Source organism: Apteryx mantelli, chromosome 1, assembly GCF_036417845.1.
Source record: "Apteryx mantelli isolate bAptMan1 chromosome 1, bAptMan1.hap1, whole genome shotgun sequence".
Lineage (NCBI taxonomy): Eukaryota > Metazoa > Chordata > Aves > Apterygiformes > Apterygidae > Apteryx > Apteryx mantelli.
The window spans coordinates 97,621,954-97,645,836 of record NC_089978.1 but is presented as its reverse complement, the minus strand read 5'-3'; positions in this window follow the sequence as shown (position 1 = coordinate 97,645,836).

The following is a 23,883-nucleotide window of genomic DNA, read 5'->3' as shown; positions in this document are numbered from 1 at the left end:
GGGAGGTGAAATGTAAGCTTGAATATGAGGGGCATTTGGCTGTCCTCACGCTCTGAAAGCAAAGGCAAGTGAGAGTACTTGCCCTGTTTTGGAATATTTGTCCTTTTGTCCAGCTTCATCTTTTGTTTTCCATTTTCTAAATTAGGCTTTACAAAACAAATGCCTTTTCCCTCACCCTCTCCCCTCCGAACACCTACCATTATAGGCAGTGAAAGGCTCTTCCTGTCAGTCTGCCAATGGATGGATAAAAAAGAAGCAGTGGCAAGTTTTGGAGCATGAGACTCAGGCTACCAGTGTTTTAATCATCCAGAATTCACAGGCTGAACTGGTCACACGACATGATCTCACTGTGAGATGCCCTGAAAACAAGACCTTTTATTTGCGAACAAACAGTTCTTCCCACCTACCAAATTTACAGGGGCCACTTCTGAGTTCTCCAAAATACAGGACACGCACAGGCAGTGGCTGCTGCCAGCCTTGGGTCTGCTTCCTCCATCTGTCCTGAGCAAAGGGGATGTTGTAAGGGAGAAGCAGGACTGGGGACATGTATAGTGGGGTCCGGCTGACTTCTAGCTGTTTCTTCTCTCAGCTAAGGTCTGCCATCAAAAGGCAACTGAAATGGTGGGAAATGCCAGGTATTTTTGCTATCACAGCGAAGGGGCTCACAGCTAATGCCGTGGCTGTCAGAGAAGCAGTCTGAGAACTGAAACGCCAGAACACAGCTGTCGCAGTGGAGAGCTTGACATTGGGAAGAAGAAGGGTGAGCCACTTTGGAGATCTGTTCGGAAAAAAAAACATATGCAGAGAATCTGTGTGTCCAGCTGTCTTCTCACAGCTCAAGATCTAAAGCTCTTCCATCACCTCTTAGTTCATTCCACTAACAAATTGGTTTCAACCTACTCAGTGAGGCCTGCCAAATCATATCAAGCCCACTAGAGAGGCAAGATGGACTGTATCTTTCATATTCACATACGGGTTGTCAAATGGGAAGGTTGTTAGGCCAATCAAGAAGTATTTTTGGTCAATTTTTTTTGTGAAAAATTGTCTGTCAAACATGTCAGCCTAATTATAGGGGTCTCATTTCTGCCGAGATAATTAACAGTCTCACAGTGATATTGTGTACTGTGAGAGTTCATTTTGAGATGAAACTTGGCCTGAAAGACCTGTGTCCAGGAGTGTTATTTTTGAAAATATGTTTTATAATATGATAATTATAATAGCCTTGACTGAATAGTTTGAATGTATTTTAAATGTCTTGTCTATTCATAGCTTAGCAGAATTATGCATTCCAAGCATGGGTTTCTGCCACTTATGGCACAGTAATTTGGGGCAGCCACTGTTGTTTAGATACTTATGCAAGGATTACAGGACAGAAAATTCAGCTAAATGCCAGGTGGAATGTAAACAAGGGGCAGGCTGCCTTCTCTCCCCTTGCCCCCAACTCGATGTTGGCTGTAAGCAGCTAATTAAAGGCATATCTGCAAAGACTTGAGAGAGTACTGGGTAGGGACAGCATGGCCTGTGAGTATAGTGCAATACTGGAGCTAGAGCATTGCTCCCTCACCACTGGGCATACTAGCTAAGGGTCAACACCCTGGGAACACAGAAATGTAGCTTCAAGAGAGAAGCTCTGCTGAGGCCATGGGCAGAAGAGCTGGCCACTCTGCACAGGTGTAAGTGAATGTGCTTGTGCTTGTCAATTGTATGACCCCATGGCTCTGATCCTGTTTGGTGCCTCTACTGCTAATGATATTGTTATGATGGCATTGTCCTGCTTGTTCAGTATCTTGCCACAGTACGAAAGCACAAAACCACTTGGCTCACCCACACTCTGCCCTGCACCTTTGCAGTGGTGCCCAATAGGCTGGGTATTTTCCCAAATGTGTGCTTAAAAAAAGAACAAAACAAAATGCAGCACCTCTGAGGCAGCTCACTGCTCCTCTTCTGCATTTCTAAGTGAACCTTTCTAATACAAAACCCTAGGAATGCCACACTAGGTTTTCGCTCCTCAGCCTGCACGTAACTGCAAGTTGGGAGCAATTTCAGCCTAAGTTAAAGGGAGAGCAAAAAAGTTCCTTTGCTGGCCAGAAGGCCATTTATAAGTCAGAATTAATCCATCAGAGCCATATACCAAAAGATAAACTCAGACATTTCATTCCCAGTCTGGAGAACTGAATAAGAAAAAGAAGCTGAAATTAATCTGTGTTTATCATCTTCTGGTATTAGGTCTGGCAGGGTAACCTGCTCTTATGTAACTGGACTAATAGCTATGTTTTATTAACAACATTAAATCAGTGTTGTCTAGTAAGCTTTCCTTTTGTCTCACAACATTATCTTGTCTGCCCTGAAGGAAAGAAATCGTTTCCTAGAAGCACATCCTTCTACATCATACACAAATCAGGTGGTAGGCACTGACACAGGCCCATTCAGGACCCAGCACTGATGGTTTTAATGGTGAGGAAAAAGCACAGATTCTTGTTTTAAGATGAGCAGTGTTGCAATTACTACTGTGCTGCTCCACTTTGGCTAGCAATGGCTGCAAGTGATCCCTGACAGTACAGATAGTCCAAATCCACAGTAATGTTTGTTAATCTTGCAGAGAAGACATAGTTATAACTAAGGAAAAGAACAGCTTTATCTGCTTTGCCATCGGGTGTCTCAAAGCAAATGAATATTTTGTATTTATTGGCTTCTTTGAAGGTAAAAGATGACGAGAAAAGCACTTCCTTGTGTTGCACCTCTGCCACTGGGATGAGTCTGCAGTTTTCAAGGCTGCAATTTACACAGACTGCATTGTTAAAGGAGATACTACATCGGGAAAGAGTGCTGTATGCACTCAGAGGCATTGGAAGACAAGCAAGAGGCAAGCAAATAAATAGCAAAGGGGAGAGAAAAGAAAACACAAACCTGGGAAATGTTATCCTCTTGGTTTGTTATTTGAGGTTTGACAGATCGCTTCCCTAACCATTGGTATTTTTTCTGGAGCAATGATGGGTGAAAAGAAATCTTCAGTTCCTGCTGATGCTACCTCTGCTTTCCAGCTGCAACTGTCTCTGCTGCCAAGGCATATTTTTCCATAGTTTCCAGATTTAAGTTGAGTTCTGTTTTTCTTTTCCATAGGTCCCAAATGCTTACATGTACTTCCTTGACAGGGGATGCCATAAAAAGGGCATGATGTTACAGGCCAAGGTAAAAAAATAATAGTATGTAGAACTAAGGGAGTGTGAAAATAATTAAAATAGCTATGCAAAACATAAATAAAATACAAAGGGGAAAGAAAAACCTTTCCTGACTTGAAAGGATTGGAGTGTGTATTTTGAAAGCAGGGCCCTCAAAGACCCAAAACACTGGGGTAGAGGTAGAGGAGAGGAGAGGATCAGGATACCATTTGCATTTATGAATTCCATACCTCTTGGCCCTATCAGAAAACTGTGGAGGGATAGCTCTAGCACCATCCAGAACATCCAAAACCTTGCAGAAGAGGAAGAAAGGTCAAAGTGGACTATTGTTCTGCCACATCCCCCTTGCTCCTTATTCTGCTCAAAGGTATGAATTGCATGAACAAGTGGGGAAGAGGGGGAAGAATACTAACGCCTCACTGGAGCAATATGGCTATACTGGTTCCAGTATAGATATATTTAGCTGTATCCCAAAACAGCTGTGGTGACTGCAAGAGCTTTGTGAGAGTGAGCAGCTCCCATTCCCTGAGAAATTCACTGCAGCCCACCTCTGGCTATTGCAGGGTGCAAGGTAGGCCATACTCCTAGTTTACAGATGTTGTTTTTGTGGGTTTTTTTAAATCACTCTCAGTGTGTTCATGGCTATTTGTGTATTACAAAGGCTACCAGTCACTAGTGAATACATTTGCAGAAAAAGACTCAGAAAACTTCCACATCCTAAGTATTTATTGCACTGAAATGCAATAATTACGGTTTGGAAATATTTGTCTGAATTCCCCTTACAAATAAAGCCAGTAGCTGTCTATCAGTTTATTCATTGTGATGTTTTTCTCCATCCTTAACAATGAACTCCAGGCACCGGTCAATACCTTGTTATTTTGACGTACATTAGACCCAAAAAGTGTAGTTGCATCATTGACATGGCTTGATATAAAAATGTTAGTGCACTGTGAAGCATTTTGTTCTGATGACTACAATAATGATAAAGAGTGAAATTATGGTCATGCCAAACATAATGCCATTTATATCAGCCTTGACAATTTTTTTCACATCACTTGCTTTGATTAAAGGTTTTTCAGTGGCATTGCTGCCAGAATATTTATCCTCTGAAATCAGCTAATATTAATATAACCTAAAAATGCCTCTCCCGTGAAGCTGATTTTAACTCAAAAGCCTTAACTTAGAGCAACCCAATGAGACAAGCTTCTCTGTTTCTTGCATTGTTGATCCACAGAATATTAACACATAAATCTCACATGCTTCCAGAATCACAGAATCACAGAATCGCTGAGGTTGGAAGGGACCCCTGGAGAACATCTAGTCCAACCCCCCTGCTTAAGCAGGGTCACCTAGAGCACGTTGCACAGGATCACGTCCAGGCAGGTTTTGAATATCTCCAGAGAAGGAGACTCCACAACCTCTCTGGGCAACCAGTTGTTCCAGTGCTCTGTCACCCTCACAGTGAAAAAGTATTTTCCTCATGTTCAGATTTACGTAGCTTCATCACTGCCAGGACTCAAATTTCAATGATTAAAAGGCCAGAAGAACAGCTGGCCCAAGACTGAAGATGAAAAGTCCAGTGATTCTTGTCTGATACCCAGAATGGCTCATCCTCCCTTTCTATTCACTGGCTGGGGTTTCCTATGGCCCTGAAGCTGTGGCCCTTTGAAGTTACCTTCATTAAGAAATATTTCTTCTCAGAGTTCATGACTTTCACCTTCAGAAGGTGATAAATTCCATATAAAATTACTTTCAGTCCCCAAACTAGACTTAGCATCAACTATGTTTTTTTCCCCCATTGGTGTAATGATAAACTAAATATAAACAAACTCATGCATTTGTGTTTGCAGACTGGGCAGCGACAAGCGTCTAAATGCAATATATGTCAAATTAGAAGTGCCTAACTCCTTTATTAAACATTTTCTTTCCACTAGAGAAGAGTTATTCTCTCCACACATACTCTTCATTAATTATGATGATTTTTAGAGATGTCTTTCCTGTAGCAGGATATTCCTGCTTTAAACTAATATCTCCTTTTGTTTTCCTTCCTTCTTTCCTTCATTTCTTTCTTTTTCTTTCTTTCTTTCTTTCTTTCTTTTTGTGTATCATTAATGGCAGAGCATGTTTGTGGACGGGTCTTTAAAGCTGACTGAGGGCTTCTACAGAATTGTCAGATGTGAAGGTTGTGCTGAATCAGTAACCAGTTTAGGAAATTATTATTGCCAGCCCTGTGTGCCCATGTGTACATTTCCGTTCCATGGGCTCAGTGCTCTCTGTGTGCCACCTGCAGGCTGAAGCCACCGGCTCGCCTCATGGGACTGCTCCCAAGGTGCACAGTGCAAAAGAGGAAAGACCTCACAGTACTAAATAACAGCCTTGGATTTTTTTTTTTTTTTAATCTCGAGTGTAAACAAGGCTTAAGAGCTGAAAATAGCCTACAAAAACAGATTCAGAATCAGTTCCCCTATCCTTCTGCATCATCCTCTATGTGGTAAGCTGCAGATTCTTCATTTTATAATAGACACAGGTCTGAATTAATTCAGTTTTCCCTGGGTCACATCTCACAGAATCACAGAATCACAGAATCACTGAGGTTGGAAGGGACCTCTGGAGATCATCTAGTCCAACCCCCCTGCTCAAGCAGGGTCACCTAGAGCCCATTGCACAGGATTGCATCCAGGCGCGTTTTGAATATCTCCAGAGAAGGAGACTCCACCACCTCTCTGGGCAACCTGTTCCAGTGCTCTGTCACCCTCACAGTGAAAAAGTATTTCCTCATGTTCAGATGGAACTGTCTGTGTTTCAGTTTGTGCCCATTGCCTCGCGTCCTGTCGCTCGGCACCACTGAAAAGAGTTTGGTCCCATCCTCTCGACACCCTCCCTTCAGATACTTGTACACGTTGATAAGATCTCCTCTCAGCCTTCTCTTCTCCAAGCTAAACAGGCCAAGCTCTCTCAGCCTTTCCTCATAAGAGAGATGCTCCAGTCCCCTAATCATCTTTGTGGCCCTTTGCTGGACTCGCTCCAGTAGTGCCACATCCCTCTTGTACTGGGGAGCCCAGAACTGGACGCAGTACTCCAGATGTGGCCTCACCAGGGCTGAGTAGAGGGGGAGAATCACCTCCCTCGACCTGCTGGCAACACTCTTCCTCATGCACCCCAGGATACCACTGGCCTTCTTGGCCACAAGGGCACATTGCTGCCTCATGCTTAACTTGGTGTCCACCAGCACTCCCAGGTCCTTCTCCGCAGAGGTGCTTTCCAGCAGGTCAACCCCCAACCTGTACTGGTGCATGGGGTTATTCCTCCCCAGGAATAGTGCAGGACCCTGCACTTGCCTTTGTTGAACTTCATGAGGTTCCTCTCCGCCCACCTCTCCAGCCTGTCCAGGTCTCTCTGAATGGCAGCACGGCCCTCTGGCGTATCCACCACTCCTCCCAGTTTGGTATCGTCATCAAATTTGCTGAGGGTGCACTCTGTCCCTTCATCCAGGTCATTGATGAAGAAGTTGAACAAGACTGGACCCAGTACTGACCCCTGGGGGACACCGCTAGCTACAGGCCTCCAACTAGACTCTGTGCCACTGATCACAACTCTCTGAGGTCTGCCATTCAGCCAGTTCTCAGTCCACCTCACTGTCCACTCATCTAACCCACACTTCCTGAGCTTGTCTATGAGGATGCTATGATCTCAGAGCAACAGTTCTAGTTCCTATGCTGTACACATTTGTATGGCTTTGTCTTTTGCCAGCCAGGAAGGGAAGGAAGACTACTATTCCTTTTGCAAGGTACTAGGCAGCTTGGCCCATGGGATAATTTCCACAGAGTAGAATTCAGAGTGGAAAAACTGGGTGGTAGTGAATAGTAAGGCTGTTCATTAAGGAAAATTCTGGGGAAGAAAAGCTTGTATATGTATTTGACAAAAGTTAATGAAACACGCACAACATTCCTATGATCTGCAGCTCATTTTGAACAGAAGCTGAACTTAGACAGGTGCATCTGAGGTTTCTGATAAATGTTTCAAATGTTAGGTATTTGTGCATAACACCAGAACTGGAAGGCAGCAGGGGAAGACAGTAGCTAAAACGCTAGGTCCACATAGGGAACCAGGACAGTGGGGAGGAAGAAGGGTCCCGTGATGTTTTTGAATGAGAAACAGGACACTAGTGAGAATGTGAAAATTAGTTTTTTTAATCTACAGTACCTCAGTTATCAGCTATTATCTCTAAGTAAATAAGCTGGTGATTAATTGAAGGAATGTCTAATATAGTTAAGGTAAAATGACAAACATTCCTGTTTACAATATTGCTACCACAAGACTAGAAGAAAAAGTTTTCTACTGATAAACATGTATTTTGCAATCTATTATTTGTTTGAAAAGCTTGCTGAAGTATCTACTTTAAATTTAAACTGCAAATAAGTCAGTGCAGTATAGAAAGGGGACAGGTAATATGCATCACAGAGCCCAATCCTCATTTTGACAGTAAATACATTAGAAAATCAATTTGCTATAGTAGTTGCTGTCTAGGAAGGGGGAAAAATCTCTAATGCTATCAAATACTCAAATATTACAAAACAAAGGAGCATTACAGTTTATTTTTTTCTAAAGCTTATACCATCATGTAACACAACCAAAGCCAAACTGTAATGCTGAAGAGTTTACAATTGCTTTTTCAGCTATGTATGCATTATGAATGCATATTTCTTTTCCAGATTACATAGTTAATGAGACTCAATCTGCCTGTAGATAGGCTTGTCTGTTTGGAAAGGCAGGGCATGTGTGAAACACAAATGACTAACCAACAGGCTCACAGTCCTGGAAATAACACCTCCTGACAGCAAAGTGTCACTCGATAGAGCACTGCTTTGACTAGGGAAAGTCAGTCAGACTTGCTTATGCAACATAATATGCCTTGACTGCACTATCATATGAGAGACTTTTCGTTTTTTCATCAGCCCCAGCGAAAGAGCTCTCCATTGGAAAAGTACTTTCCACAGTCTCATTCCCCCTATGTCTTATAGTTGTGTCATATCTCAGGTGTATCAGATATGTCTCTTCTCAGATATTCAGGCTGAACAAAACTCAGTCATCTATTGGCTTTAATTAGCCTGGAAATGACATGAAACCCTGAGCTGATGGAAAGTCAAACTATGAACCACAAAACCCAAGGGAAGCTTCATTTCCAATTTCTACAGCATGCTATATATATATGTATATACACACACTATATATAGCATGAAATAGCACTGTGAGTTCATATATGTCTTCTTTTTTTTTAATGTTACAGAAGCTTCTAGAAAAAAATGACCACCGGCTTAGGAAGAAGAGACTTCTAGATATAGAATAAAGGCATTATGGTTGCATATTTTACTAGTCTATATGAGCACATATTGGGATCTGGTCTTCTTGCAAGGCTGCCTTACCAGTGTTGATTTGGCTCTGATAAACATGACATTTGAGATTAGTGGGTTTATTCTGGATACTGAAAGGTTAAAAAGTAAAACCCAAAAGTAATCAAAAGATAAAATGAAGTGAGAGATGGAAAGAGAACAGCTATCTTGTGAGCGAGACTTGACCCATTTGGCTGCACTCAATAACATATCCAACAGCTTTGTTCTGGAGCGTTGCATGAGATTTCTCACTGAATTCTTCCTTCCCCAAGCTCCAATGTATTGTAGAGCACTGAGCTACCTCTTGGGCAGAACAGGTAGATACCTGGTTATATGCTTTCTCTCCTTTTTTTCTTTTTCTTAAAACTCTCGGTTACCTGCTGGCAATTATTTGCTCCTTCCAGACAGGCTTTGTAAAGCCATGATACCACTGGGGAGTCACTGGTAGAACAGCCTCAGAAGTGTTGCTGACCTGATTGCAAAGTATCACATTAACAAAATAGGACTTTTTTTTCCCCTTGCTCAGCCTACCAGCAGGATTTCTGCTCTATCACTCTGTGTGTGGGGGAGAGAAATCCAGACACTGCTGCATTACTCGCTGGCCTGAATAGAGAAAGTGTTTCCATATGTTTTTTGTAATTTGTGTGTACACATTACAGACCAGATTCTTAAATCAGTTGCTTTGAATTTCTAATAGTGAAGATGGGATTAGAATTAGGCTGTCTCTGTCACAGAGAAAAAAATGGCTTTTAGCTTACTGACATCTAATTTTCCCCTTGGTTTTCATGCCAACATTTTTGATGGACACATCAGCCTAGATAGAGGAGATTATCACAGCCAAGTTAACACAAATCGCAAATCTACTGAGGCTTGAAAGCATTATTGTGGTCTCTCTTCTTTTTTTTTACGTCCTTCATTTTGAGTAAATATTATTGTACAGTATATTCATGGCCTGTTTTATTTAACTGCAATCTCAGATGCCTGAGATTCAAATACCATCAATCCATTCATATATAGTTATACTAAGTATAAAACAAGCATTGTGCACTCTAAATGGATATAGGTTTAATTACTTTTATTCCATTTGAATTAAACATTGCCACATGATAGGCAATGAATTTCTCAGTGATTATGACATGCTTGTAATGATGCTAAGAAGCCCCACTGTAGAGGCCAGGGGATTTCTAACAACTAGAAAAGCTTAGCCATCACCGCATTGAATGTCATCATTCCTTGAGATAATGAAATATAACTCAGGCCAACAATGGGGAAGAATGGGCATTGTAGGTCTTGGGAATAATATCACTGACACTTGCACCTCTTCAAAGCACTTTCTGTTATGTCCTAGAAGAAATCTGAACTGGTAAAGAAAGAAGAATAGGCAGATCAGATCAGGTCAGGTCAGACCTCATTTGCGACAGCACAGATAATGCCCTGATCAATGCCAGGTTGACTAGCTGATGACAGTCAAGCAGCTCTTGGAGCATAAACAGCAGCTGTAAGTCTCCTGCCTGTACAATATATCTGTAGTCGAGGGAGAGGTAGAGCCCCAGAAAAGAAAGTATGAAACAGGTTCCCAACTGAGTGGCTGATGGAGTCTGCAGTAGGAAGCAGCTTGGCTTCTACTGCTTTTGGTGCTGCCACAGTCAGGATGCCTAAAAGCATTTATAAGGAGCTACTCAATACCCCCAGTTCAAAAACTGACAGGAGGAGCCACAGGGTGGACCCACAGGTGACTACCAAAGCGGTAGTTGGCTAATGCCATGTAAAACAGCCGGTGGCACTGGAGGAACCTCTGTATGTACCACCTCTCTGTGAGAAGCCACTCCGGAGCTGCTGCCATGATGAGCACACTACCCCAGATGCTGGAAGTGCTGCCATGGGGGCCACTGAGGGAGGGTGGGAATTGGCCTTGCCAGGAGGGAGCCAGGGAAGGGAAGGAAAGGATCAAAGAAGAGGGATGGCCTCTGCAGTGTGGGGACAGTTTGTGGAGGAGACTGGAAAGAGAAGGACAGAAGAGAAAGTAGCTTCTGCTAGAAAGAGGGGAGGAGAATGCAGGTAGGTGTAGAAAGAAACTTAGTTAATAAAGGTGCATAAGGATGGGAGTTTGGAGAAGACATCCAGAAAAGACATCAAGGAAAAAATAAAGTCTGGTGAAGCCAGAGTGTTGAAAGAAGATGCTGGTTGTAGGGCATCAAGAAATCATGAAGGAGATAGATAATTACTCAGGAAGGACATGGCCTGAGCCTCAAAGGGAAAATTTCTTTTACCTAGGGAAATAGACACTAGAAACTGATATTGCCTGAGCAGGAAGAGTGTATTTGATTTGATTTGAAAAACAAAGGAGAGGGATAATGATGCTGGATGTCCAGGAGGTGTTACTCTGGATGGATATGTGAGGAAACCTAGTTTTTAAGTACATGGAAGGCTGAAAACACATGGTAATCTGACACTTATCTTGACAATGAAATGGCTTTGAAGGAACTAATTTTCACTGTGCAGGGTGTAAAGGAAATGCCGTAGGAAAGGGAGACATTAAAAGAAATCATGATTTCTGAAAGGTAAAAGGTATTCAGTGGGGAGGAAAAGGGTTGTGGAATATGAGAGGAAGTGATTTAGCCATGCAAGCAACTACCAGAGCTGACCATGTTGAGACTTCATGGACAGCAGTCTGTGACATGGGCCTTACTTCTAACTGGAGTATCACACACATGAAAAACCTTGTGAACCCCTAATTTAAAAAATAGACCTCAAATGGGCACTTGGGGGCAGTGGTTGCTTGGCTGTAAGTAAGGCAGGAGCAGTACCTGATTGTCAATCTAGAACTGTGTGAATGTTGCCATAAACAAATAACCATAAAGAGGAGGCAGGCACAGGCCAAACCACAAGCTCTCCAAGTCTTGGAAGACATCAGTTTTAGGACTCCCTTTGTGGTAGCACAAGGACGTTCTGTCGTGGAGCTGAATTAGAAGGTGATATTCTTTGGTTTTAACTAATCCTTCATTCCTGAGAGTAGCATGTGGCCGTGAAAAAGCTGAGAAAAAAAAAAAGGCGATGGCCTTCAGAATTTAGCTGCTTATTATTTACTACTTATGCTCTGCCCCAGCTGTGCAGAGAGCAGAAACAGAGAAGACTGAGCTACGAGAAACGTGCAGCTGACATCTGTACCAAGACCTGACTCAAAGGATGCTGAGCAGGATGTTCTGCTTGTTACTTGTTTCCACCTGTACATGGTATCTAATGCCAACTCCTTTAAAATCATTTAGTGCTGCTTTGTTGATCTCCTATATCTACTTCAGTTGAGCAAATGACAAGGAGAAGAGAGTATTAGTTTGGTGTATCCTGGAGCCCCTCATGAAAGAAGCACTGGCCTTTGTAATAGCAAATAGGTAGGATAGACAAGGAGAGGGATCCAAACCTTGCAAACAGTCACCAGAAAGTCCTCTGAAGAGTGAATGTAGTCAGGAGACTATCCTAGTTCTTCAGCATGGTTTGTCCTTTCCACAGGAAAAATGTATTTGGTATGGCCTCTGTAGGCAGCAATGAGAGGGGTACACAGATGTATATAGACAGATGTGACCTCCCTCCCCCCCACCTCCACCTCACTCTAAGCCACATGGCCACAAGCTATTTTTGGTCCTCAAAGCCGTCTATCTGGGCAAGCACAGCTCTCTGCCTGGGTGGAAATACCCTTTCTTTCAGCCAAATTTCCTATTATCAAAGAGGCCAAGATGGAGGTAGGAAGTTTTCAGACTTACGATAGGATGAGGATGGTATATAAGCAATTAGAGTTTAAAATTTGTTTAAAAGCCCAGTAAAAAATGGTAGGCTTCAATCACAAAGTGTTTTATGAATTATAATTTAAAAGTTGAAAAGGACAACCAACAAAAATGTCAGGGCCCCATTCTTCTGAATTAATCTGAGGCAGCAAAAGCAATCTGATGGAAATAAGCATAGACGATTTCCATGCTCAGCAGCATATAAAATAAATGTCCCCACCAGAAACTGGGGACTAAAATGAACACTTTAAGTTTTAGTGGTGCAAACAAGTTGGGGAAAAAAAATTTATGGCGTTTTATGTTTTAATTTTGTTCCTTTCATATTGTGTCAGATAGCCCAAACTGTGTGATGCATTAGGCCATAAAAAAGCACAACCGTAGAAATCAAATCAGAGTACTGATAAAAAAAACTTAAAATCTTGAGATTTCTTTATCCACCTCTTCTGAGATCTCTCTTTCCTAATTATGTAAGAAAGAATTAATTAAGTCTATTAATGTAAAACAAAACTCTTTGGTCAGATTATAGTAAATTTGCCATATTTTATGATCATGGGTGCCGATTTTATAATTAATAAATTTAATTAATTTTAATTAATTCTTAAAATGTTCCAATTATTGGCCCTCTCAGATCACCAATGTCTCACAGGGAACCTTGCAGAGGAAAGGCTACAGAAAAACATCTTTTAGGGGTCTTCTTGACATGAGTACGCATGGTATTCTGAGCTCTCTGTTTTCAAGCAGAAGCCTAAGAGAAGAGAAGTTGGAGATGTGCAGTCTCACTTAACAGAATGTACAAGAGGCAGAAGTAAAATATACCCCAAGCAGGAGGATTGTAGGACCCGCCTTCTCCTGCAGCTGTGTTTTGGCGTTGTTGTTCTTTAGAGGTAGATCCAAATAAGGACATCTACAGAGCTAAAAGATAACCAAATGTCCAATTTAAAGACTATTATTTACCACAGGCTTTGCAACAAATTGAAAGAGGTCTCCTGTTTGTTTGCTCTGATAATTCTCAGGTTTGTTATCATTCTTGCAGAGATCATTTCATTTTATATCCCTTCTACAGTTTCTGAATGACATAAAAAATGAGCACTTCTTTCGGTCAATCAGTTCAGCACATTCCTCAGCAGACAGCTGGATGTGATTGACTGTGGTCTGATCTCAGTCAATTCAATAAGAGACTGACATTACTGGAATCAATACTGAATCTACATACATGTTGCCAGGGACAGATCCAGAAACTGAGTAGAAAAACGTGGAATGTTTGTAGGTGTTCAACTATCATCCATCACTACTTGATAATAAAGCAGAAAGAATGAAAGAAACATGATTCTGCAGTAACCCTGTTTTGTAGGTAAAAGAAAAATAGATCCATAATTCGTACTACATAATGCAGAATTAATAGTCTATATATCTTCCTCTAAAAACAGTAGCTAAAATCTGGGTTTCATCACAGTCCTGCATTGTCCTGAGCCAGCCATTTACCTGTCTGTACCGTGAAATTAACTTTTCTCAATTAATGTTAATAACAGCTCTTTTTGTTCTAATCAGAATCTTCCAAAAGAGGAGTAAGCAATGTGGGATTAGCATTAATCAACCCCCCCCCCCCGAAAAAAACAACAAAAAAGCAAGCATATTATGCCTACTGCATTTTTGCTGTTAGAGTTCCACTTCCACCTTCACTATTAATAAGGCTCTGGGTGAAATTGCTTTCTTTGATGATGGAAAAAATAGTGACGTCACTTTTAAAAGAGGGTTTTGGTGTTTTTTTGCATGCGCAAACTGTTACAAGCGGAGCAACTGTGTGCATGCAATGAAAGGCAAAATGTCAGAAACAGAGTCTGAACCCTTCCCTCTTAAATTATTTAACAATGGCAGTGCCAATACAAATAAACATCCAAGTAGGGCAGAAATTGCATAATCTTGCCTACCTCATGGCATCTTGGTGGCCTTAACTTTATAGTATCTGTTAAATACATGGAGATCCCAGATAAAAGAGTCTAGAGGAGCACAAATTATAAAGTGCAAGGACCACCTCACATTTTAACCCCCCTCACCCACTTTGCCTTAACTAGAAGCTAAAGAATCTGTTCTGAGCGCATTATGTCCAATTTCTAGTTATGGCTTTGTCTGTCACAAAAAGTGTGAATTTAATCCCTTACAGGTGGCAGGGGTTTGTTGACTGAAGACAGCTTTGAGGAACAGAGCACTTCACTGTTTTGTATGTTGATGTTTCATGCCTGGGTAAGGAAGAGATGATAAAACTGCCACAGGGTTGGGTTTTACACACAGGATAAAAGCACCAGAGAGGTTTCATTATTATGTTCTTCAAAAGCTCTCCATAGTGCAGACTCGCTGAATGTGATGCATTCAAGTCATCTGGACAGAAGAGCTGTGGTATTTAACAAAGAGGATAAAGCTATGGACCAGGAAATGAGTAAAATGAGAGACTACTGAGACATCTCTCTTTATTTGAGAGGACTCCAATTTAAGCTCATCCAGCAATTGCAAGAAGAGGGTGCATGAGAGGGTATATGTTGTGTACGTGGTAGAGTCCTTAAAACTGCACAAAGAAAAGGGTGAAGGTTATGGCTGTGGAAAAGGATAGACCCCTCTCCAGTCAGAGAGAGTATTCAGACACTCAGAAAGCATATTGTCTCCCCTTTGCTGGTCTGCAGTGTATTTCAGGGCCTACCAAGCCAGATGGCCTTCATTACAGTGATCAAAGGAGAGGCCAAACTACTACTGCATCTAACACTCCTCCTCTCTGAATCCCCCACCTTTCACCCCCCCAAAAGAATTAAAAAAGAAAAATCAGGTGCCAGAAATCTAAGAACCATGTATATTTTCTCCAAAGACAAATCAGTGCTTGGAGACCAAGGACTAAGGCGTGGTGAGGGTCTGTGAACAATGCTTGCTGTTGGCCACCACCATTACCAATATCTTCAGTGTGTCATGAGGTCCCTAAGTGCAGAAGGACACCTCTCCCACATACCTTAGGGCTGCAGAGGGTTGTGGCAACAAGCTACCTTGGAAACACAGATGGAGCAAGCAGGTGGGGACCTCGAGACCAAAGCAGAAACACGTTGTCTGCCTGTGAATTGACTCTGCCTCCAAGAGATTTTGAAGAACTCCTGCTTCTTCCCACAGCCTTTGCTGTCCCTAGCTTAACTCTTGGGCTACTGTAACCTACATGTCACTGAATCTCTTCCTGTAAGGGTCTGAAATGTGATCTTTTGTCATTACTTAAATATTCTGGAAAAATTAATTCTTCAATGTAGTTGTTACTAACAGTATGATTCTGGAACTGGAACTCTATAAATGAGGATTTTAAAAGGGGCATGGCATTCAGTAATGTTACAAAGAAGAACAAATGAAGCATATAAGCAATTTATTCTCATCTGTCGCAGAAACTGCCTTGCAGAGATCACCTTTGGTCAGTGCCAGGAGTATTTCTAGATGAAGCAATATGGACTGTCCTAAACCACTGTGCCTCCTTTTAAAAGCACATGTACTTATTTTTATTCCCAAGTTTAGAGTGGAGGAGGGTTTTGGAAACGTTGAAAGAACAGACTGAAGCAAATGCAGAATCATGTTTAGGCAAATCAGAGCACAGTCAAAGGCAATTTCAGAAGATCATAGATTTGATTAACCAGTCTGAGAGCATTCTCATTTGGATTGAACTCCATGCTTGTACAATGCTATGGCTTATGGCAGAATTACAAAACAGCTGCCTGTAGTCCAGACTGCAGTGGTTCACTGCAAGTGAAACAAAATCAAACATATATCTAGCTGTTTTGGCTGGTGATTCTTGAGACATTTCCTGTCAAGAATGAATTATTGTTTGTGTCAAACGCATCTTGCAAATACACACCAGGGGAAGAAAAGTGTTCCTCTACTCTGTCAAAGTTTTAGACTTGGATGCCACAAATATTTGTGTTGCCAGCTGTCAATTCTAAAGGAGATGTGACATTTGTACATCCTCTCTGACCTGTATTGCCAAAGTGTATGGCAAACATGCCACAGGGAGAAGCCCTTTCTATAAAACTTTTCCAAATGTATCATCTTATTACTCCAGCGTCAGACCTAAATCCTTGTCTATCTGCCTGCAAGCTAAATCTTCATCTCCTTGACTATTATCAGCATTGTGCAAAGTGGAATTTACCGTTGATTTTGTAGGAAGTGGGCATGCATCCTATTCAAAGTAGATTTTTTCCTGGTGAAAGACTGAGCGTAGCAGGAAAATAAGATCTAGAGAGAGCATACAAAATTATCGCTTTGAGAAAAGCTAGATGGAACACTGCAGGGTTTCATTTGATCATGCCTGAGCCCTCACCCAGTGAGATGGCCCCACATGGGAGCTTTCCACCTACATCCTCATCTGCAGCCCCCTCAGGAGCTTCCAGAGTTGCATCTACCTTGTGTGACACAGTGGTGCAGGCACAACAGCAGCCCAGGCTCTTCTGGGATTATTTCCAATTGGTGCTCATGTCAGCAGCCCCACGCATGGAAGCAGAGGTGGCTCCATCAGGGACATGGTGTCTTATTTCTTCTAGCCCTGTGTTTGTGTGGATTGACTACAGACAGCCTCGTTGTCTGCTCAGAAATGTCCCTCTGATCAGGTTGGCCACTACCAATTGATATGGAAAAGGCAGGAAGGTGGCTTAAGAGGTTCCCAGTAGTGGTCATGATAGCTGCCAAGGAGTGCAGTGTGACCAGGAGCTGTTTGGGCTCTGAAGGTATGCCTTGATCTCAAGCTGTTACACATTTGGTTGCTAAGGAGGTCTGGCAACCCCACGTTCACTGCTCACCTAATGATCCTGGAGTGGGGTCCCAAGGATGGGAGTCTGCTTTCCCTCAGAGTCCATGATCCCATCAGGAGCTGTTGACAGGGAGGTGTTCCTTTTGTGCTGCCCACCAAGAGCAAGGCAGGCTTCAGCTCTATCTGTAGCCACACAAGCAGCCCTTTTGTAACAAGAGTCTGCAAGGGGCTCTCTGTGGTGTGGGTATGCAGTGGGGAGGAGGGAGTATGTGGCCCGAATATCACCTGGGCAGCCTCCCTGATCCCTGGCGTAGCACGAGCTTGGGAAAGTCTGCATTGCGTGCAGGGCTGGACAGAGCAAAGACACAGTGCGATGGTGTCATAGCATGGGCTGCACTTCTTTAGTCCATGTTAAGTGTGGATGCTGTGAGGACAGGTGCACCAAAGAATGCACCTGCAGGCCACTCCTAGGGATGAGGACCATGTCCTGGGATTCAGCCTCAAGGGTATGGTTGCTGATGGGACAGAGGGGAAAGAGGCAGGAGTTTGACATTGTTTTTTCCTATATGTGGCTTGCTTCAGGGATTTTTCTAATGGCATCCCTACAGCATGTCTCAGTTATCTCTTGCTGTTACAGGAAGTCTATCATTTTCGACCTAAGATCATCTTATTTCTTGCCAACATAGTGCTGTTATACTCGAAATTCTATAAAGGAATCAACACTTCAAGCATCAAATAATGAAATCATTGTAACAGGCAAACATTATTTGTATTCAGATCACATCACTGAAGATCTAACATTGATTTTTAACTCCTGCAGCCTGATTCTCCCATTCAGGCCTTGGCTGGCTGAGAGATGCCAAAACTGCTGCCAGCTCCAGTCAGCCCCTGGCTACAGCAGTACCAACCGCAAAGGGACAGGAGCCCTGTGGATGCTCAGAGAGGGCTGGCAAAGGAACAGAAGAGATGGTCCCAGATCTAATGAAATGATTTAATTGTCCAGAAAAAAAAGTGCCTTTCCTGCACTGATACACTATTTGAATATATTTTGTGACTGTAACAAAAGACTTCCATAAATTATCACAGAAACCCTTCTAACGCAACAGTTATTTGGCAGGGTTTATCCATAATGTCTCTGCTAGTGGGAAGCTGCTTACCTGAATGCTTGTTAGTTTCTTTTTTTATCAGAATATTTGCAAATAGTAATTTATTTATTTTTTCCTGAGGGAAAAACTGCTTGTGAAATAACCAGCATTATTCACTAACAGTAAACAGTAACCCACCACTAGACTTAAAGCTGTTAACGTTACATTTCTGGAGAATAACCACTAAAAAGACATTTGGCTGCATCACAAATGATTTGAGTTCTCTTATTTGAAGGGCAAGCCATGGATATTTTTGTAGACACAGCAAATATCTTAAAGAAGAATTTTGATCTGCCTTTTGTGTAGCTCAAGATCAAGGAGACAAAATAGAGGATCCCTGTAGGTAAGAAGATGTTCTTTAGGTTTTTAACATCGTTGTATTTAGAAGTCAACTTTTTTTTCCCCCATACCTTTCTGTGTTTTTTTTTCTCACTGTTTTTCCACTGATTTTCATTCACCAAGCTAGTATCAAGAGAGGATACATTGCTTCAAGTCAGATAGCTTTTATCCAGGATTCCTCCATGTTCTTAAATTTTACTTCTATATGTTCAACTGATGGGTAGGTAAGGGATTCAAACAACTAGCTAATGAGCAGTTGTTCACTAAACCCAGTACAGGAAGAGCTTAAAGTTCATCTGGTTCTCCTTATCCTTCACTGAATAGGCCTTGCTCTTCTCCATGAATAATTTTTTGTTTCTTTGGCTCTAAGGTTTTTTTTGAACTTTTTTGTTATTGCAGTTGATCTAGAAAAACTGACAATTTTGTGTTGTGTGTTCATTTTATAATACACAAAATATAAATGTCCCATATGGAAGTGATGGAAAGAAATGATGGAAGAAAATACATTTTATGAACAGGAGTTGTGATTCTCAAGCTATGCACTGCCTCAATACCAATATACTTCCAAGGCATTTCAAAACCAAACCGTTCTGCCTATAATTGTCTCTTGTTCCACCACTATCATACAAACAAACAGTAAGAAGTAATAGCAGAGAGGTCTCAAAGTCTTTTTCATAGTCCTTTCACTACTGGAGCCAGCTGCTTCTCAAGTAATGCTGTGGTTCAAATTCACCTGATGATCAGTTCTGCAAAGAGCAGATTTTTCGCTAATTTATCCTTTTCCCTTCTTCTATTTCTCCTCTCTCTCTTATTGCTGTCCTATATACTACAAGCACAGCAGAGATCACAGCAGAGCACATTTAGCAAAGTCCTGGTGTAAAGAGTTGGATTGGGTCCACACCAGGTCCCATCCAGCTCTCACTGCCAGAGACCCTCCAGCCCGAAAGCCCCTGAGCGGCTGCACTGGCTGCACACCCAGTAGCCAAGCCATGGCAATGGAGCAGGAAGCAAGAAGATTTGCATGCATTTTATTTGTGACAGCAGTGGGTACTACCCTGCTGTTTGTCATCTGGGGGCAAACGGGAATGCAACTCAGACATTCTAGGCTCTACCGGTGTTTTTGGACTTTGCACATTGTTGCTTCATAGGTTTTTTGCAGGAAACTCCACAGCGTAGAGGGAGCAGATCCACTAGGTGAGTCACACGGCAGGTTCCTGCGGGCCAAGCCAAACAGAGTTTCAGCTAAAAGTGGCTTTTATGGGAAATATGGAATGTGACAACTGTTTGCATTGGAAGTTCCTTTGAACACTCAGGGCCAAGTTCACCCAGGGGTGTGTGTGCACTCCCTGGAAAGGGAGACAGGAATGTTTTTCACATCTTTGGCCACACATTTGATTGCCATATAGCTTACAGAATCTATCTGTGGTGCCATGGGCACGTGCTTGTTTCTATCTCTTCCTCCTGCCCCTTCTTATTAACATTTTCCAAAGGTTCAGCTTTTTCCCCTAGGAAAGCTTGCAAAAAAATGAGTAAATGCTTGTGTTGCCACTTTTCATCTATTTATTTTGGTTGTTTGCTTTTGCTCTTCTTCAGAGAGACTGTGATGCATAAATAAGCTATGACCTGCCATCCCAGAGGGAGGAAATGGGAGACAGTGCATGGAAAATGTTCTCTAGTTTTCCTCCTGTAATTTTGGTAATCGCACCATACTAAATGATCAGGCTTTTCCTGGAAAGGAGTTTGGTGTATTTTCTTTCAATCATTTAAGGTGTATGTGCTCGGATCCTTACAGTAAACCTGAAAACAATTCTGAATTTTTAAGTTCTTCAAGGTCTGTATCATACCACATTTAAACAACCAATTAAGGTTTAATTTCACTGTAGTTTTCAGATGCAAGGCAATCACTGTCTCCTGCAGTGCTGATAAGGACTGCAGCAACAAAGACTAACACTCCAAGTAGTAATTTAAAGCTAGAGGAAGGAGGTGAAAGTAAAAGATTTCCCCCTCCAAGTAATTATAACCCTACAGTAGCCATTTCCCACTGTGACAACTGCTTTTAAAAAAAAGTTTTTTTTTGTTTTTTGTTGTTGTTGTTTTGGTGTGTGTGGGGGGTTGCTTACTGAAGTTAAGGGAGGAAAAGCAACAGCAGGGGCAACAGATACAAAAGCAGTAGAAGTTTTCCCCCATGCTGCCCTGTTGATTATTTTAGCACTGACCTGTGAGCACCCTTCGCTGTAGAGGCAGATGCATTCAAGAAGCCATATAAACTCATCCTTGAGCATCTCTGCAGCAGTGGCTCAGGTATCAGGTTTCCAGAACTTGTAGTTAAGCAGAGTGTCTGGTGTGTGATGATTTCATGACACGGATCACTATCAGTGACAAGCTAAGCTGAAAATTACAGTACTTACTTGATTTCGTACAAGATGGCAAATAGAGGCAGGGCTAGCAGTGGAGTAAAGCACTACCTAAATCTGGCAAATTCATAAGGGAGCAAGTTCACTGATGTCACCAGAAAGTGGCTTCTAATTATAGTGCTTGAATCAGACTTCCCTAACTCCATAACATGATCACTCCTGAGAGTCCTAAGTCAGAATTTTACTAATTAAGACTACATGGCTGAGTATGCACCACCGGAATGATGCAATGTACACACCAACATAGTCAAAAGTTGAGTTTGTTCTATTATATCAGCTTTCCCTATTTATATTAAAAAAGAAAAGAAAAAAGAAGAAGAGAGGGAAAAGGAGAGGCCATAGATTACACGGATAATATGGGATGAATATCCGCAGACATTCTCATGACACATGAAAACTAAAAAACCCAAAGTTGAGGAGGTTTGACAACATAACTGCAAAGGAATGATCACAACTTTAGCCTTAGCTGTTTTCAATGCATTAAAAGTTAGTGCAACTGTGTTTCCCCAACAATATCTCAGAAAGATGTATATCTTAAAAAAGATGTAGTATCATACATATCTTTTCTTTCATGAGGATTTGTTGCAAGATTATACCAAAAAGAACAGAAATTGATTGGCAAACTGACCAGACAGGGGAAGCAGTGAAACTGCTCATACAGAACAGGAATCATCTAATGGCCATCCAGTCAGTCCTCCACCTAATTCCCCCTGACACCATCTGTAGTCAATGGAGTCTGGTCAATATACTCAGTGGAGTCCAAAGCATAATTCCTCTCATTCTAAAGTAGATGCTAAAACAGAGCAGATGAAATACCCCCTAAAGATGCCTTTTTCTCCCTGTCTTTTGACTATAGACAGCCCATGGTGACTACTAGCTCAGCTGTAGATATCTTAAGTGATTTGAGATAAACCCCACCCAAGGTGTCCATCAAATGCTTACTGAAAAACAGAGATGTATTTTCCATCCTCTCATCCCATTCATTTCTAGCAGACTGTAGGTGTTGTTTGTGACAATAGATAATCAAGCATTTTCAGGCATATATGCGACTTAAATTGACAGTGTATTTTTAACATATGGCTTGAAATAGACTTATTCACAGTCTGTTGTGTTTCATGAAGTGAGTGAAAGGCAGAAAATGAAAAACCCACCATTATTTATGCTATGGCAAAATATTTTCTCTGTGGTCTAAATTAAAAAAGATTGTGGAAAGAAAAGACAAAACACAATAACAAAATGACTGAAAGGATCCTGAGGCAAATTTTAGTTAGGGAAGCCAAATTCTGCCACTTCACTTCCTTTGGCCACAACACTCATAATGAGACAATTCAAAGGAACTTACCTTATTGCCACCTTCTTATTTATTTTGAAGACTTGCTTTGGAGGAGAGTGGCTGCATTCAGGCAATGGTGGGAACTTGCCAGACTCTGCTGCCTTACACAAAAGCAGATGCCTGGCTGCCCTCCAGCAGTCTCTGCTGGGCAGGCCAGCATGAATTGGCTATGAAAACCAGTTGATTTTAAGCAACATGTCCCTGCTAAGTTAAAACCCTGCTCTGATTTTTCCCCATTGCAGTGAGGCCAGCTTGGGCTTTGATCCCATGCAAACCCAGAGACATCCTTACCTTTACACAGCGCAAGATGCTTTAAACCAAAGTCTAATGTCAATTAAGCTTATGGGTAAGCCCTTGAAGGGCTTATCTTATTCCAAGAGTGATCCCTGTTTGTTTCATTGAAACTACTCATTCAGAAAGCATCGCTCCACTCAAGGAGGATGGTAGGTTCCAGTCCAAGGTGAATAAATAATGATGATGGTTCTTGTGGTGGAACTTGGCTTGTAAATCAAACAATGTTCATGTTATGAAAGAATTCGAATATCATCGAGCACCAGCTGAACTAGAAAGCCTTTTCCAGGATTTGCTATAATGAAAGAGAGAACCAGGGCCACTGGTGACACCTGAAACTGCAAAGGCAAGTCTCCAGGGATGCTCTATGAACCCCCACACACACTCCATCTCACTACACCGCTGAAGGACCAGAGCATCTCACAGACATTAATTAGTTTTCATTAATTCTCCAGCAGACACTGAGATAAAAATGGGAGATGATCCCCACATGTTGAGGAAGAGAGGGGATAGGTGCTTAAACTGTCAGCCTGAGATTGAGTAAGATGCCTAGGGCAGAATGAAACTGTTCAGGTCCAAATGGAGACCATCGGCACTTTCCTCAGGCTAGGACCCCCCTGCCCGTGTGGTGTGTGTGTGTGTGTGTGTGTGTATTTGTTGTGGTTAGCCTAAATCACAAAACAAAGACACTTTGAACTTCAGAAATTAGAGTTCTGGTTATATGAATATTAAAAAAAATGTACTTTCACTATTTCAAAGCTTCTATATCACTGTTCTGAGCAAATGTGATTATTGAAACCTACAATTTAGATATAAGTGAACAGGAATTTTCTGATGGGAAATACTTAATCAGGATATTTGTAATTAGCTTTAGTGCAAATCTTAGCTTTAACTCATTTTTCTAGTATCCATATATCAGAGACCAATGTTTGACTAAAAAGATCTGATCTTCCAAATCTGAATCTCAGTAAATCATACCTTTAGTCAGGCAGTAAAAGAGGGGAATAAGATGGGGACAGTACACTCCATGTCGTCTTCTCCAATTTAAAATTAAACTTGTTTTTTTAGATTTATCTGTTTAGACTAAAAGCTAAAGGGTGCATTAAGCCATAACTGACTATTAAGATTAATTCAAAACCAACATATCATTTAAAAAGTCTAATTTTCCATTATAAAAAATCCAGGCAACCACTCTGTAAATAAATACAAATTTGCCTAAGCACTATCTGAAAGAGCCTCTCCCCTCAGCCCAGC